The sequence below is a fragment of the Taudactylus pleione genome, unplaced genomic scaffold, assembly GCF_031769625.1.
Source record: "Taudactylus pleione unplaced genomic scaffold, aTauple2 ptg000276l, whole genome shotgun sequence".
NCBI lineage: Eukaryota > Metazoa > Chordata > Amphibia > Anura > Myobatrachidae > Taudactylus > Taudactylus pleione.
The window spans coordinates 11,302,207-11,317,330 of record NW_028284678.1 but is presented as its reverse complement, the minus strand read 5'-3'; positions in this window follow the sequence as shown (position 1 = coordinate 11,317,330).

Genomic DNA, 15,124 nt, shown 5'->3' with positions numbered 1-15,124 from the left:
AGCGAAAGTGGCACAGCGGAGTCTCAGTGGGTGGGGCCATGAACACCACACAGCAGCTGGCAGGAAAAATAAAAATTCCTGCCAACACTACCAGCAGATAGTGGGGGCCTATTTCCATGGGTGGGCCTGGAGCTGCATCTCCACCCATCCCATCATTAATCCAGCCCTGCCTAGAAGAAAAGTTGGTCTCAGCACTGGATCGCCAATTGTACAGTATATGGAAAAGTTTCCACCCCAAACACTAATAGGTTTGGATTATTTGGAAAGGTTCTCCCAGAAGCAAAACATGGATTAAAAAAAAAAGAAGCAAAAAGTACTTCCCTATGGGGTACACTAAAGTCAGAGGCTATAAAAGGATCTTACCTAAATATAATTTATGGGTGGACTTACACAGAACATACAAAAAACAAACAAACACACAGGGCATGTAAACCTAATTGGTTATGTAGAATGGGATATCTGAACTGAATGAAATTCTGCTATCAATCAATTAGGGTCCATACTCCCATACACAAGTAATTTACAAAACACTAGACTAATAAGAAAAGGGCAAAATATGTGATCTACATAAAGAATATGAAAAAGGCCAACATATAAAGACAATAATAAAATGATACCGCACATAATAAATAAATATATATTGGTCAAATTGCATGTGTAGTATTCCTGTTGTTCCGTATAATCCCTCGACAATAGGGATACTGCTGGGTATAATAAATAAGGAATAAAATATATCTATGTTTAGCCTCTCCTCTTGATCCTAAAAGGTCTGTCAGTCACTGTAATAGTGTTTAGCAAAAATAATCAGGTTGTCCAGCAGCTTTAAATTCCTATTCAGCAATTATTATTCAGCAATTATTATTCAGCAATTATTATTCAGCAATTATTCCTATTCAGCAATTATTATTCAGCAATTAAGGATCAGCTCTTGATGTATATATACTGTAAGCCGTAACACCACTAATTATATATATATATATATATGTATATATTAGGGGTGAGCGGGTTCGGTTTTACTCGGATTTACTCGGATCTTTAAATGGCATTTTATTGGTTATCGCCTATCATGTGTTTTGGATAGCCAATATAATAAATCCGAATTTGCTGTAAAGTGGCGATAAGAACCGAGTAAATCCGAGTAAAACCGAACCCGCTCACCCCTAATATATATATATATTTGTAAATAAATAAGATGCCTGCAAACATCCACAGTGTAACTCATGAGGAAAGAGGTCGTCAATAACCATCAACTGTTTGCAAGGGCTACTAAATTGAAGCCATCACTTTAAGGAGAATGCATGCTTGAACACACATATATATTACAATAAACAGCACAGTGATAAATGCAGCATACTTCAGGCATGTGTGCTGATGTGTGTGTGTGTGTGTGTGTATATATATATATATATATATATATATTAGGGGTGAGCGGGTTCGGATTTCTGAAATCCGAACCCCCCCGATCCGAGTCCGATCCGAGTCAGGCTCGACTTTTCCCGCCTGACTCGGATCTGACATCGAGGCAAAACGTCATCATCCCGCCTTCCGAGTCTCGCGGGTTTTGGATCCTATATAAGGTACCCGCGTCGGCGCCATTTTCTCACTCGGCTGTGGACAGTGAAGAGGGAGGGTGGGAGTTAGTGCTGTGTAGTGTAGTGTAGTGTAGTGCTGCTGTTGTCCACTACTTCAAAGTCCATAGGGGCTGGCTGTGTTGTGCTGTGCTGCTGTTGTTAATAGGGGCTGTGTCCACTACTTCAAAGTCCATAGGGGCTGGCTGGACTGTGTTGTGCAGTCAGTTCTCCATAGGGGCTGTGTCCACTCCAAAGTCCTGTGCAGTGTCCCAGTCCTAAAGGGGTGCTGTAGTGTTGTCCAGGGGGTGCTCTGTCCATCAGGGGTGCTCCCCCCAAGTGCTAAAAAAATAATATATTTTCTGTGTTTGTGAATTGTGTGCGCAGTAGCCGCACGTGCATCAACAAAGTAGTGCCAAGCGTGCGCCTGTGTCATAAGTAAAGGGCCGGCTGGCTTGACCGTTAAAGGGTGCTGTAACCCCCGAAAGTACACTCCAGTCCAAACCAAAAAAAAATTATTTTCTGTGTTTGTGAATTGTGTGCGCAGTAGCCGCACGTGCATCAACAAAGTAGTGCCAAGCGTGCGCCTGTGTCATAAGTAAAGGGCCGGCTGGCTTGATCGTTAAGGGTGCTGTAACCCCCGAAAGTACACTCCAGTCCAAACCAAAAAAAAAATTATTTTCTGTGTTTGTGAATTGTGTGCGCAGTAGCCGCACGTGCATCAACAAAGTAGTGCCAAACGTGCGCCTGTGTCATAAGTAAAGGGCCGGCTGGCTTGACCGTTAAGGGTGCTGTAACCCCCGAAAGTACACTCCAGTCCAAACCAAAAAAAAAATTATTTTCTGTGTTTGTGAATTGTGTGCGCAGTAGCCGCACGTGCATCAACAAAGTAGTGCCAAACGTGCGCCTGTGTCATAAGTAAAGGGCCGGCTGGCTTGACCGTTAAGGGTGCTGTAACCCCCGAAAGTACACTCCAGTCCAAACCAAAAAAAAAATTATTTTCTGTGTTTGTGAATTGTGTGCGCAGTAGCCGCACGTGCATCAACAAAGTAGTGCCAAGCGTGCGCCTGTGTCATAAGTAAAGGGCCGGCTGGCTTGACCGTTAAGGGTGCTGTAACCCCCGAAAGTACACTCCAGTCCAAACCAAAAAAAAAATTATTTTCTGTGTTTGTGAATTGTGTGCGCAGTAGCCGCACGTGCATCAACAAAGTAGTGCCAAGCGTGCGCCTGTGTCATAAGTAAAGGGCCGGCTGGCTTGACCGTTAAAGGGTGCTGTAACCCCCGAAAGTACACTCCAGTCCAAACCAAAAAAAAATTATTTTCTGTGTTTGTGAATTGTGTGCGCAGTAGCCGCACGTGCATCAACAAAGTAGTGCCAAGCGTGCGCCTGTGTCATAAGTAAAGGGCCGGCTGGCTTGACCGTTAAGGGTGCTGTAACCCCCGAAAGTACACTCCAGTCCAAACCTAAAAAAAAATTATTTTCTGTGTTTGTGAATTGTGTGCGCAGTAGCCGCACGTGCATCAACAAAGTAGTGCCAAGCGTGCGCCTGTGTCATAAGTAAAGGGCCAGCTGGCTTGACCGTTAAAGGGTGCTGTAACCCCCGAAAGTACACTCCAGTCCAAACCAAAAAAAAATTATTTTCTGTGTTTGTGAATTGTGTGCGCAGTAGCCGCACGTGCATCAACAAAGTAGTGCCAAGCGTGCGCCTGTGTCATAAGTAAAGGGCCGGCTGGCTTGACCGTTAAGGGTGCTGTAACCCCTGAAAGTACACTCCAGTCCAAACCTAAAAAAAAATTATTTTCTGTGTTTGTGAATTGTGTGCGCAGTAGCCGCACGTGCATCAACAAAGTAGTGCCAAGCGTGCGCCTGTGTCATAAGTAAAGGGCCGGCTGGCTTGACCGTTAAGGGTGCTGTAACCCCCGAAAGTACACTCCAGTCCAAACCAAAAAAAAAATTATTTTCTGTGTTTGTGAATTGTGTGCGCAGTAGCCGCACGTGCATCAACAAAGTAGTGCCAAGCGTGCGCCTGTGTCATAAGTAAAGGGCCGGCTGGCTTGACCGTTAAAGGGTGCTGTAACCCCTGAAAGTACACTCCAGTCCAAACCTAAAAAAAAATTATTTTCTGTGTTTGTGAATTGTGTGCGCAGTAGCCGCACGTGCATCAACAAAGTAGTGCCAAGCGTGCGCCTGTGTCATAAGTAAAGGGCCGGCTGGCTTGACCGTTAAGGGTGCTGTAACCCCCGAAAGTACACTCCAGTCCAAACCAAAAAAAAAATAATTTTCTGTGTTTGTGAATTGTGTGCGCAGTAGCCGCACGTGCATCAACAAAGTAGTGCCAAGCGTGCGCCTGTGTCATAAGTAAAGGGCCGGCTGGCTTGACCGTTAAAGGGTGCTGTAACCCCCGAAAGTACACTCCAGTCCAAACCAAAAAAAAATTATTTTCTGTGTTTGTGAATTGTGTGCGCAGTAGCCGCACGTGCATCAACAAAGTAGTGCCAAGCGTGCGCCTGTGTCATAAGTAAAGGGCCGGCTGGCTTGACCGTTAAAGGGTGCTGTAACCCCCAAAGTACACTCCAGTCCAAACCAAAAAAAAATTATTTTCTGTGTTTGTGAATTGTGTGCGCAGTAGCCGCACGTGCATCAACAAAGTAGTGCCAAGAGTGCGCCTGTGTCATAAGTAAAGGGCCGGCTGGCTTGACCGTTAAAGGGTGCTGTAACCCACAAAGTACACTCCAGTCCAAACCCAAAAAAAAATTATTTTCTGTGTTTAGCCGCACGTATATATCAAATCGATATAACATAAATGGAGGACCAAACTTTCTCCGATAAAAATAAAATAGAGAAAGATCAAGAACCACTTCCTCCTAGTGCTGAAGCTGCTGCCACTAGTCATGACATAGACGATAACATGCCATCAACGTCGTCTGCCAAGGCCGATGCCCAATGTCATAGTAGAGGGCACATACAATCCCAAATGGCAAAGTTCAGGAAAATGACCTTGAAAAAGACATTTAAATCAGCTGAAGAGAAACGTAAACTTGCCAATATGCCATTTACGACACGGAGTGGCAAGGAACGGCTAAGGTCGATCCCTAGTATGTTCATGACTAGTGGTTCAGCTTCACATGACGATGGAAGCACTCCTCCCACTAAAAAAATCAAAAGAGTTAAGCTGGCAAAAGCACAGCGAAGAACTGTGCTTTCTAAGAAGATATCACAAATCCCCAAGGAGAGTCCAAGTGTGGTGGTGGTTGCGATGCCTGACCTTCCCAGCACTGGACGGGAAGAGGTGGCTCTTTCCACCATTTGCACGCCCCCTGCAAGTGCTGAAAGGAGCACCCACAGTCCACTTGCTGATATGCAAATTGAAGATGTCACTGTTGAAGTACAACAGGATGAGGATACTGGTGTAGCTGGCGCTGAGGAGGAAGTTGGCGAGGAGGATTCTGATGGTGATGTGGTTTGTTTAAATCAGGCTCCGGGGGAGACAGTTGTTGTCCGTGGGATGAAAAAGCCCATCACGGTCATGCCTGGGCAGAAGACCAAACATTCCACCTCTTTGGTCTGGCAATATTTCTATCCAAATCCGGACAACAACTGTCTTGCCATATGTACCATATGTAAAGGTGAAATAAGTAGGGGTAGGGACGTCAACCACCTAGGAACATCCTCCCTTATACGGCACCTGCAGCGCGTTCATAAAAAGTTACTGTCAAGTTCAGAAACTTTGGCTCAGACCGTAAGCAGTCCAGGGACACCTAAATCCCGTTGTCCTGTTGTATCCAAGCGCCTGCAAACCACACCGTCAACTCCCTCCTCGTCAGTTTCCTCCTTAGTCAGGATCGGAAGTAGTCCTGCAGGCCATATCACTGGCATGACTGACTCTCCTATCCGGGATTCCTCCGGAGGATCCTGCATTGCTACGCCTACTGCTGCCGCTGCTGCTGTTGCTGCTGCTGCTGGGAGTCGTTCATCATCCCAGAGAGGAAGTAGGAACACCACTACTTTTACTAAACAATTGACCCTCCAACAGTCCTTAGCGAGGAGGATGAAGTACGACAGCAGTCATCCTGAAGCAAAACGTATAACTGAGGCCTTGACTGCTATGTTGGTGTTAGACGTGCGTCCGGTATCCGCCATTAGTGCAGTGGGATTTAGACAATTGATGGAGGTAGTGTGTCCCCGGTTCCAAATCCCGTCTAGATTCCACTTCACTAGGCAGGCGATACCGAGACTGTACAGAAACGTCAGAAAAAGTGTCCTCAGTGTCCTGAAAAATGCCGTTGTACACAATGTCCACTTAACCACGGACATGTGGACAAGTGGAACAGGGCAGACTAAGGACTATATGACTGTGACAGCCCACTGGGTAGATGTATCACCTTACGCAGCAACAGCAGCAGCGTCACCAGTAGCAGCATCTCAGAAATGCCAGCTCGTTACAAGGCAGGCTACGCTGTGTATCACCGGTTTCAGTAAGAGGCACACCGCCGACAACCTCTTAGAGAAACTGAGGGAAATCATCGCCCAGTGGCTTACCCCACTTAGACTCTCCTGGGGATTTGTGATATCTGACAACGCCACCAATATTGTGCGGGCATTACATCTGGGCAAATTCCAGCACGTCCCATGTTTTGCTCACACAATAAACTTGGTGGTGCAGAATTTTCTGAAAAGCGACAGGGGCGTGCAGGAGACGCTTTGGGTGGCCCGAAAAATTTCTGGCCACTTTCGCCATTCAGCGACTGCGTGCCGAAGACTGGAGCGCCAGCAAACACTCTTGAACCTGCCCCGCCATCACCTGAAGCAAGAGGTTGTGACGCGGTGGAACTCAACCCTCTATATGCTTCAGAGGATGGAGGAGCAGCAAAAGGCCATACAAGCCTATACATCCACCTATGACATAGGCAAAGGAGGGGGTATGCACCTGACTCAAGCGCAGTGGAGAATGATTTCCGTGTTGTGCAAGGTTCTCCAGCCCTTCGAACTTGCCACACGTGAAGTCAGTTCAGACACTGCCAGCTTGAGTCAGGTCATTCCCCTCATCAGGCTTTTGCAGAAGCAGCTGGAGAAAGTGAAGGAGGAGCTAAGACGGAGCGATTCCGCTCGGCATGTGGGACTTGTGGATGAAGCCCTTCATTCGCTTTGCCAGGATTCCAGGGTGGTCAATCTGTTGAAATCAGACCACTACGTTTTGGCCACCGTGCTCGATCCTAGGTTTAAAGCCTATGTGGTGTCTCTCTTTCCGGCCGACACAAGCCTGCAGAGGTGCAAAGACCTGCTGGTGAACACACTGTCAGCTGAAGCGGAACGTGACACGTCAACGGCTCCTTCTTCATTTTCTCCTGCAACTGGGGCTGCCAGGAAAAAACTTAGGTATCCTAAGCAACCCGCTGGCGGTGATGCAGGGCAGGCAGGACCAAGTTTGGACATCTGGTCCGGACTGAAGGACCTGGCAACAATTTCTGACATGTCTACTGTCACTGCATATGATACTGTCACCATTGACAGAATGGTGGAGGATTACATCGGTGACAGCATCCAAGTAGGCATGGCAGACAGTCCATACCTGTACTGGCAGGAAAAAGAGGCAATTTGGAGGCCCCTGTACAAACTGGCTCTATTTTACCTGAGTTGCCCCCCCTCCAGTGTGTACTCCGAAAGAGTGTTTAGTGCAGCCGGGAACCTTGTCAGCGAAAGGCGTAGGAGGTTGCTTCCACAGAATGTGGAGAAGATGATGTTCATCAAAATGAATTATCAGCTCTTCCAGGGAGACCAGCCTCCAGAAGGTACAGAGGGACCTGTGGTGGTGGATTCAAGTGGGGACGAGTTAATACTTTGTGAGGATGAGGATGTACACACTGAAGAGGGTGAGGAATCGGTGGATGAGGAGGATGAGGATGACATCTTGCCTCCATAGAGCCAGTTTGTGCAGGGACACATTAATTGCCAGCTTGTTTTGTGGGGGCCCAAACGAACCAATCATTTCAGCCACAGTTGTGTGGCAGACCCTGGCGCTGAAATGATTGGTTTGTTAAAGTGTGCATGTCCTGTTTATACAACATAAGGGTGGGTGGGAGGGCCCAAGGACAATTCCATCTTGCACCTCTTTTTTTTCTTTGCATTATGTACAGTTTGGGGCCTAGTTTTTCAAACTGCCATCCTGTCTGCCACTGCAGTTTCACGCCTAGATGGGTCACGTGTTTGTGCCGCCCACTCGTGTCGCTTAGCATAGTCATCCAGCTACCTCGGTGCAACGTTTTGGACATAAAAACACTATTGTGAGGTGTGAGGTGTTCAGAATAGACTGGAAATGAGTGGAAATTAAGGTTATTGAGGTTAATAATAGCATAGGAGCAGAAAAACCCACACATTCTGTGATTTTAGCTGTTTTTATGCTTTTTTAAAAAAAAATACAGATCCAAAACACAAAACCCAGAACCCAAAACACGGAAGGGTGGTTTTGGCAAAACCAATCCAGATCCAAAACACGAAGAAAGATCCAGATCCAAAACCAAAACACAAAACACGAAAAGTGGCCGGTGCACACCCCTAATATATATATATATATTATATATACACACACACACACACACACACACATCAGCACACATGCCTGAAGTATGCTGCATCTATCTGTATATGAGATACATGCAAATATCCAGTGTGACTCATGAGAAAAGGCCATCATTAACCATCAGCTGTTTGAAGCCATCACCTAAAAAAAAGTGCATGCTTCTATTATAGATGCAGTATACTAGGCATTTTGTGAGCTGAAACTCCTCATATACAGGGGAAAGACATTATTTATCCCATTGCTGGGCTGCTAAATTTTATGAGCTATCGCTGCTTGAGTAGGGGGAAAAGCTGACACTGCTACTTTTCTTTTCTACAGCCCTCTCCAAGCAAAGTCTGAGCGCTTACAGGTCGCTGACTGCTGCTGTCACCGTTTGCCTGGGCATTGGACGGTGATGAGCGAGTAGGCACATTGGTTCAGAGAAAGTACATTTGAAGTAAAGAGCTGCCTCTACTGTTAGCCCTGGGTGCAGGCCTGATGCTGCAGCAGCACAGGATGGACCCTATAGTGGCAGCTAGTGATTACAGCCAAAGGAGAAATACCTTGCAGCATTGGAGTCAGGAGCACAGGAGGATGTGACAGATGGGAGACCCATAGCGCTACCGGGGTCTCCCAAGTCCAGTCGTATGTTTCGCCGACCTGGGCTTGTTCACTGAAGCTGAAGGAGAAATACCTTGTAGTATTGGTCAGGAGCACAGGAGGATGTGGCAGATGGGGAGCCCCAGAGCGCTACCGGAGTCTCGAGTCCAGACGTACGTCTGGATTTGGGAGACCCCGGAAGCGCTCTGGGGCTCCCCATCTGCCACATCCTCCTGTGCTCCTTACTCCAATGCTGCAAGGTATTTCTCCTTTGGCGGTACTCATTAGCTGCCACTGTAGGGTCCATCCTGCGCTGCTGCGGCATCAGGCCTGCACCCAGGGCTAACAGTAGAGGCAGCTCTTTACTTTAAAAGTACTGTCTCTGAGCCATTGTGCCTACTCGCTCATCACCGTCCAATGCCCAGGCAAACGGTGACAGCAGCAGTCAGCGACCTGTAAGTGCTCAGACTTTGCTACTTTTCTTTTGTTCGTCGGAAGGGTTGCCATCTAGCAACAGCTGGTGGGTTAGGTGCAAGCCTCCCGACGATCGCGGAGAAGGTAAAGTGAAAGAAAACTTTCATTTACCTTCTCCACAGCCAGGGGGGAGAGCGGGGCTCAGAAGACTCGCGAATTGCGGGTCCTAGGCACTATAAGCGCTCGTCCATCACGGACGCGCACGCACGCTGGGCACGTGCTCAGTATAAAGGGCTGAGCCACGTTACCCCATGTTAGATTTTACCTCAGCGCGATGGAGGACACAGTGTCCCCATCTGTCAGCAAAAGAGGTAGGCAGTCCACCAGGCATAACCTGGATGAGGCTGCTACTACTTCTTCCTCAGAGGAAGAAATTACTTTCAAAAGAAGAAAATTAATGAACCCTGTCAGGTGAGGCTGCTACTACTTCTTCCTCAGAGGAAGAAATTACTTTCAAAAGAAGAAAATTAATGAACCCTGTCAGGTCGGAGGACAGCAGGGACACCTCTGAAGAGGGGGAGATTAGTCAGGCTGCAGAGACTCCTTCCCCTCCTGCATATTCTCACGGAGTGGTGAGAAAATGCTCATATACAAAAGAAACATACTGACCGTGTTTCTTCAAGAGATGCCTCTCCAGGAAAAAACATCTCTTTCCCAGGTATTGCCCGTGGCTGAAATACCTCTAAGGTCCACAACAGACCTTTCTCTCCTGCCCATGGCCGGCACATATTTCCTGCCTCAGACCGGCAAGTCGCGCCACAGCGCGCTCATAAGGGTGCTAATCACCACCTCACACCACCGCCGACTCACTCAAATAGGGACGCTACCTTCCAGTAGATTGGGAGTCAGAGGAGGTAACTAGGACTAGCGCGTCCTCTCGCAGAGGCGAGTATAGTGATTTACAAATGGCCCGGGTAGCATTAGCTGGCAGAATGCCCCCATCCAAAATTCATTCCTCTCACTGGGCCCTGAGCGAGCAGTCCCAGGTATACAATTTTGCTCAGCTAGCCTTTAGAACGGCTCTCATTAAAGAGGACGAAATGGTTCTCCGCAACCAAACTGGCATCCCTGACATTCCCGCTCTGTTTGCCCCAGAAATTGATCCAGCCCTTACGTCACTTGTTGGGGATAAGGCCCAGAGTGATTCTACAGATAAACTATTTAGGAAAATTCAGCTTAAAGTTGCGGATGCGGCTGGTCCTCTGTTATTTGTCCTAGACAAAGCAGAAAAAGAGGGGGTCTCAGGGGGCTCCCTAGATTCCCTGGTAGCTTCCAAGATGGCCCTCTTAAAAGCTATAAGCAGGGCTACCCTAATGATTGTCCAGACTTTTGATTTCATGTCAAATTCCCGTAGAACTCGCTGGCTGACTAATGCAGGTCTGACTAACCTAGCCCACAGGCCACTAGATGTTCCTAACTTAACAGATTCTGACCTGTTTGGCCCTGACTTCATAGATGAAGTAAAAGTGCCCTATAAGGCCCGTAAGTCATTTGCAGACCTGAAGGGCCCCCAGCCATCCAAACGGCCCTTTCGTCAGGAGGGTCGTTCTGCAGGAGCCAGCAGTTCCACCCGTGACCAGCGGGGTGCCCCCAGAGGAGGATTCTCCCGGACACGGATTGCAAGAGGCACCATATCCGGCAATGCATATTCCTCCAGGAAAGAAAGAGGATACGGTAAGTCAATTGCCTTTGCTTCCTCCTCCTCGTCTTTCCCAAACAATAGTTTCCTGGAGGCAGATCACCACATACAGGTGGTTGCTAAGGATTGTGGAGAAAGGTTTGTCCCTTCCACATCAGGTATATCCCTGCTCAAAAAACACCAGTCCATTATTAGAGGGTGTCCTAACACTTGCCCTACAGCAGGGCAAAATAGAATTGGCAGATACTTCCAAAAACAGGCCAATTTTAAATGTCAAAACCCTAAACTAATATATAAAACCTCGATCTTTCCGTATGAAGGGCTTAGCGGATGTATCCTTCCTACTCGCCAAGAACGATTCTGTATCAAAATAGACCTCAAAGAGGCCTTTCACACAATTCAAATGCATCCAAATCACAGGAGACTCTTAAGATTCCTCTGGAACGGCGTCCTCTATCAGTGGACATTAATGGTTTTCGGGCTATCCAAAGCCTTATGACGGCAGTAGTTACACACCTCCGTCAGATGGGAGTCCGCTGTATAATTTACCTGGACGATCTCCTGGTGGCCCACTTGGACCAGGACTCCCTTTACTCAACGGGCACCTTATACTATCGCTCATACGGAATCTGGGGTTTACCATAAATCTCGACAAATCCGTGTTAATCCCTTCACAGGCAATCATATTTCTGGGATTCTTGATAGATACCCCTTCTTTATCAATAGCAGTTCCCCCAGACAAATGGAGGGATATTCAAAACTTTGTGTCTCAAACCCTCGAACATCAATTCTTACTGAGGGATTTAGCCAAAATGAGAGCCTTAGATCCAGGGTTTCTCCATGCTCCCCTAGTATGCAGGCACTCTCAGAACCTCCTCTCAACTCTCCTTCGACAGAGTCGGGTTTGGACGGACAAAATCCTCCTAGATCCCAGAGAGATCTGCAGCTGGACAGTCCTTCCCCTACCCTTTCCCAAACTTCTGCTTCCTCCTCCACCAGACATAGTCATCACGTCAGACGCCTCTCTTTCAGGCTGGGGAGCGTATACAAAACACAAAGCAGTAAGGGGAGGGTGGTCGGCTCAAGAATCGACAGCTCATATCAATCTCTTGGAATTGAGGCCTGCCAGGTTAGCTCTTTCTGCACTGGTCCCACCGAATTCCCAGGGGATATCTGTCCAGCTCTGCCTGGACAACAGGACCGCGGTTTCTTATCTCAACAGAATGGGAGGCACTCAATCCCTAATTCTCTGCCAAGAGGCAATAGACATCTGGAACTGGGCGGTGGAGCGATCCATAATCCTATGCGCAATATACGTTCCAGGAGAGCTAAACGAGTTAGCCGATTCCTTATCCAGGAAAAAACTCACACTATATCGGGCAACTCTGAAACTGGAGGGATTTCTCAACATTGTAAAGACCATTGGACAACCACAGGTGGACCTGTTTGCAACTCTGTCAAACACTCAGGTTCCAACCTTCGTCTCCAGAATCTGGACTCAAGGGGCCATGCACATGGACGCAATGTCCTCCCCACAGCTACCTAAGGATAAGAAGTAGTTTCATCCTTATCTTCTATACTCACCACAAGTTCACAGGAGTTTAAGACTATGATCCAGTTTCAAGGCAATATAGGAGATCGTTCTTCCTCCATTCCCAGTTGCCTTCCAGATTACTTTATATTACAGTTTGCAGATTTCTAATAAACTTATTTTTTCTGCATCAACATAGTCTGTCTCCTTTGTGCTTAGGTTACAGGAATTAGGGCGATTTCACCCTTCCCAACTTCCCTCTGGTTCTAGTCGGGATTGCCATCTGTAAGCTTCTGTAAAATCTAACATGGGGGGCGTGGCTCAGCCCTTTATACTGAGCGTGCATGCGCTTATAGCGCCTAGGACCCACGATTCCCAGGTCTCCTTAGCCTCGCTCTCCCCCCCTGGCTGTGGAGAAGGGAAGTGAAAGTTTTTTCACTTTACCTTCTCCACGATCATTGGGGGGCTTGCACCTAACCCACCAGCTGTTGCTCGGTGGCAGTCCTATTGCCTAGAACAAAGACAGTTTGCAGGTTATAGATTCCTGCAAACTAGTGTTTCTACAGCCCTCTCCAGTGTCAGCTGTTCACCTACTCAAGCAGTGATAGCTCATAAAATTTAGCAGCCCAGCGATGGCATATATGTCTTTCCCCTGTATATGAGGAATTTCAGCTCACAAATGTACTGCATCTATACTATATGGGAGTATGGACCCTAACTGATTGATAGCAGAATTTCATTCAGTTCAGATATCCCATTATACAGAACCAATTTGGTTTACATGCCCTGTGTTTTTTGTAAGTCCAGCCATAAATTATATTTAGGAAAGATCCTTTTATAGCTTCTGAATATAGTGCACCCCATAGGGAAGTACTTTTTTATTTTTTTAGTTGCTTATACCTGTCTGTTAGATGATTGGCCCAAACATCCCAAAAAAATTATTTAATATTTCAGTATTGGCTTATTCACTTTCAAAGCCCTACATAACCAGGATCCAATTTGCCTGAAGCAGCTTCCGATTCCTTACCGTGATCTGTAGCTGAAGGATTATTAGCATTATCTAGAATATCCCTTAATTAATTTGGGGGGTCAAGCTTTTAATATTGCGGTTCCAACGCTATGAAACTCACTTCCACGTGCAGGTCGAGAGGCCTCCTCTATAATCCTACCAAAGCAGACTCATGACTTTAATATGAGCTAAAAAGGGACATTAGTGGAAAAAAAAAAAAAATATTAAAAATATACTACCAAACTGCTTAGTTTTCTGTTCATATTTTTTTTTTTTAAAGCAAATGTAAAGCACTGAGACCTATTGGCATAAAAGTGCTATATAAATAACATTTTGGAAAGAAACCCAATCAGAAATATTGGCAGCACAGGACATAAAAACACCAATGCCTTGAAAGCCCATTAAAAGGATAATCCATGGCATGATCACCGTATTCATATCCTGACTGGTGTATAATATTACTGCCTGGAGAAGTTCCCAATTGTCACCAATCAACATCCCCCTAAATACCTTTATATTAAGGAACATGTACTAACATGGAGACTGTACCTAAACAACAGAGCAGTATGTGCAACATAATTATCACTCTAGTGGACCTATGGGTATAAAATACACAATTACATATTGCCTTAATTTATATAAGGAAAGGGCCAATGACAGCCAGTCCATTAGTTAAAGCAAAACACGGATTATCAGAAGTCTCATCAGCTATATGTGGTCCAACTTAGACCCATAGATCAGTTACCAGCTTATAAGGCTTTACTTGAAGTTAAGAAAATTAGATTTCCAATTAACTGGTGGAGGTGTGCATATACCAGCGTGTTACAGAGTACTAGCACTAATATGGGCACTCATGAGTGGCTGTGACTGTAAATGTCATAGGGTCTTTGACGGAGCAGTTATTTTTTGAATGCTAAAAGCACAGTTACATTTAACACAAGAGCCAAGTGCAGGTGTTTTTTTTAATACAGAACCAGCAAATCTTTCCCTTAAAGAGGGGCAGACCCACAGATCTGGGAGGCCCCCATACATTTTGGGATGTACAGACCCAAATTAAATGAATGGGGGGGGGATAGTCTATGCAGTTTCCCTTTGCGATCCAGGCAGGTTAGGTAAAAATAGTCTGACATTTGGAAACCCTCCTGGAGTCACCCAATGTACCACAAATAATCCTGATTATTCTCCAAGCCCTGCCCCCGCTGTCCAGAGTATCCCAGCAGCAATAACAGTTTCTCCATAGAAAGATTTGGCGGTCATATATCTTGTTTGGCAACACTGACTGGAACTCTAATGCCCACTGCATTTAATAAAGTGTTCATTACTACTGTGCCTCATTATAACAAATAACTACTTCCAAATCACTATATAGATGGATAGCATTGTGTCAGACTGTCCGTGTCCCTTCGCTGGCCTGATGGGTATAATAGGAACTCCATTGACAGCTTTTTTCCTGGTCATTTTATTGGCATTTAACACTCACGGAACCACATGAATGGACTCCATACAATTTAGAACATTTACAACCAGTGGTGTCTTTTAAAAAAGGATTGTAGACCAGTCTTATTCCCATGATTGTGCCTCATCTTTTGAATGTTTGGAAACCTGGAGATTTATAGACCTATTTTCTAAAGCAGCCTGTAATCCACAATGATTATTGTAACCATTCCAACAATAAGGCCATTATCCAGTATACTTCCTGTTCCCTATGTAACTGCACATATCACATTCTCACCATTTAAATACAAT